Raw genomic sequence first — 3,346 nt, 5'->3', positions numbered from 1 at the left:
CCTTCTAAATAATTTATGTAGCAATTCTACTTTTCTGCTTAGCATTCTGTTGTTATTGAAATTTGAAACCTCATAATGTTTAGAAAGGGGTAAGATATACTTTACCCCCATGAACAAATGTGGAAAATCACTTAACATGCTTCCAATACAATATTAGAAAAATGAGTCCCTCGTTTGTTTAGAATTTTTCATTAATAGCTATTATGTCAGTATATTTACCATTAGTACAGTTTTAGGGCCAAGTTCGTATGAGCAGAGATGACTAATTTGAAATATGTAATCAATCATTTTGCCCTCTGAATCAATCTTTGAAACATTGGTGTGGTGATTAATAGATGCGCAGATGTGCAATACGCAGTGTGTATGTACAAATAAATGTGCAGATTCGTTTGTTTACTTCCATGTGTTAGAAATCTTGGTAATTTAACAGTTTTATCACAGAAGAATGAAGGTTTGGAATGCATAGAAGCCTGCAATATACACCAAGTGTAGAGATGGTTGCCAAATATCATGTCGAGCACTATGACCCGTGCAAAGTTAAACTGCATACATTAGTTTACTAGTTGTTCTTTATCTTTTTGAAGATTCATTAGTTGTTCCAAAAATTAGTTATCCCTATTAGATCACATAATGTTTGAACTAATGGTCATCAACGCTAAGCTGGTGATACGTTGGTGATACAGTGGTAATACAGAAGCGATAAATGGGTGCTAGAAATTGCTGTTTCTGTTTATTTTGGGCTTCTTCTTTTGTTTCATTTCATTTACTTAGCTTTAATAATTGGATGATTACGAGATGAATTTGTGTCTAGTATTAACATAACAATTACATATATGAAGATTCAGACGAACAACATATCGTATCACCAAACATAATCAAACCACCAAATGTAATCATCCTTTTCTTCAACCAATGACGAAGCATTTGCATATTTATTCATACCTTCCTTTTTTGGTAAATTATTTTTTAGTTGTTATTATTTTTTAAAATAATTTCTTACAATGTCTTACGGTGCAATTATAATGCACCTGACTGCCTGTTTTTGAAAGGCACGTTGTTTCTTTCTCGTCGTCGTCTTCTTTTTGAATGAAGTAGAGCCTAAACCGTAAAACCATTGATGAGTCGTAGTCAATATACATACAATATAATGGCAATATTAGGCCAATATACATACACTAGAGAGGCAATATTAGGGCAATATAACGGCAATACAACAGCAATAACATCACAATATACATGCAATAGGGTGGCAATATGCATACAATATGTATGCAATACAAAGGCAATATTAGTACAATACGCATGCAATAGGACAGCAATATTAAGTCAATCTACATACAATACACACACATCCATTACAGACTACAATTTAGACATGCAAAATAAATCGCCACCGAACCCTAACAATTCAGACTACATTTTATTATCTTTAAATCTGTCGTCTAATAAGTTCTCAAGATGTTACATTTAGGTTTTTGTTTCCTACGATTCTATACAACGATTTTAACTAGAAAACCAATTATAATGCTTTATTAACGAATATATATGCTCAAAAATTATTTCTTTCATAAAACTTGAAAATTCAATTGTTATTACATAGTCAACCAATCTTTACTCTATTACATACATACTTCCTACCTATACTTATAAATAATGGAGAGCTCACAAATTCTACTAATTTGATCTTAACTTCACCAATTTGTTCTTCGGTGTATGAGTTAGCTCTCTCTTCTTGCACATTTTTCAAGCTGTTCTATTCTCCTCCCGTGTAGCAATATCAGCAACAACAAGTTATCTATAGATCTGAAATCATAACTGCAGATGATTCTCAATTAACAAAGAGGAAAACCATTTTCTTTTATAACTTTGGTTCTGAAAGATATAACAAAATGCAAAGACCTTTGCTTTTGAAAAAGAGCAAAAGTTTGTCAACCAATTCATGATAAAAAAGAAGAAACTAGTGAACCTAACCAGAGAAATGATAACCTGCAAGACCAACTCCAATACTTTAACCACAGCATTAATACTTGAGATTTTCTTCTCATGGATTATGATTAGAGGATTTTCCAATTCCTATAAGCACATACACAAGTTTGAAGATAATCAGCATCAATCAAAAAGGGACTTGAGGTGCTACTAACTTTAACAAGCAGCCCTCTAACAGTTTCAAGACATAGTCATCGCTGAATCAAACCAAAACTTACACATTTCTGATTGTTCTGGTTGGTGAAGAAATAAGGGGATATGTAGCCCCTGTCTAGCTTCATTCCCTTAACAACCTCCAACTCATTGTCCAATGTTTTCCCATCCTGCAGAAATTAACATAGTGTGAAGCTTACATGTTTTGGGTATCATTTGGGAATAAAAAAACTAAAATAAAATTATTTGCCCTCCATTATATTTCTGTAAAAATTTCATAAGATCCATACATACCTCACTTTAAAACAACAATAAAAAGAAGCTGTTATCATCCAGATTTCAGCCCTTGCAATATGGTAACTACACTAATATGCCAATGACATATCGGCTGACTAGAAACAGACATAGGCAAATAAAGTCACATACCCATCAGCACAGCCACTATCTAGGTCGTGATGAGATACAAGCCAATAGACAACCACCACCAAATTACTCTTCAATATGTTGGTCAAGGGTGCAAATTTGTTGACGTTTCTCCAACTTTCTTACTACATGGTTGTTCTTCAGACCCTAATCATGAAGCACAACAATTTAAATTCATGCCATTGAAGAGGAACCACAAGAATCTAACTTCCTAATACAAGCACAAAACCTATATGTATGCATAATCGGTACATCTATAAATTCCCACATGCCTAAATATTAGATATCAAATCATTAGATGACTAAACAGTAAATGCATAACCTATTTGCTAATCTGTATGCAAAACTAGAAATAACTACAAGCATCAGTGTGAAACATGAAAATAAAGTTAAAAGATGAAACATGTAGATGCAAGGTAACACTTCACATTCAACTTCATAAGGTTTGTCGGCTCAATGGAACTGAGGAGGTCTTCCAGAACAAGGAAGAATGCAGTCAATAAACCCTGTAACGAAATAGGGTGTCCCCGCCGGCCCCCGCCCCCTCCCCCCCACCACCAACAACAAAAATGATGTATGGAAGTCTGTCCAACGTTGTAAATAATCAGAATCATTTATAGAAGATGAAAGAAAACAAAATGAATCTCCCACAGGCCTAACAGGACCATTAACAAGGGCTGAAATTTGACTCTATATCATGTACATAATATATATATATATATAAACTCCATCTTTACATGTTGGAACTACATCAATGTAAACCAACTAGATTGACCCTGCATCC

The sequence above is a fragment of the Prunus persica genome, chromosome G3 (assembly GCF_000346465.2).
Source record: "Prunus persica cultivar Lovell chromosome G3, Prunus_persica_NCBIv2, whole genome shotgun sequence".
Taxonomy (NCBI): Eukaryota; Viridiplantae; Streptophyta; class Magnoliopsida; order Rosales; family Rosaceae; genus Prunus; species Prunus persica.
Note: the sequence above shows the minus strand (reverse complement) of the source record.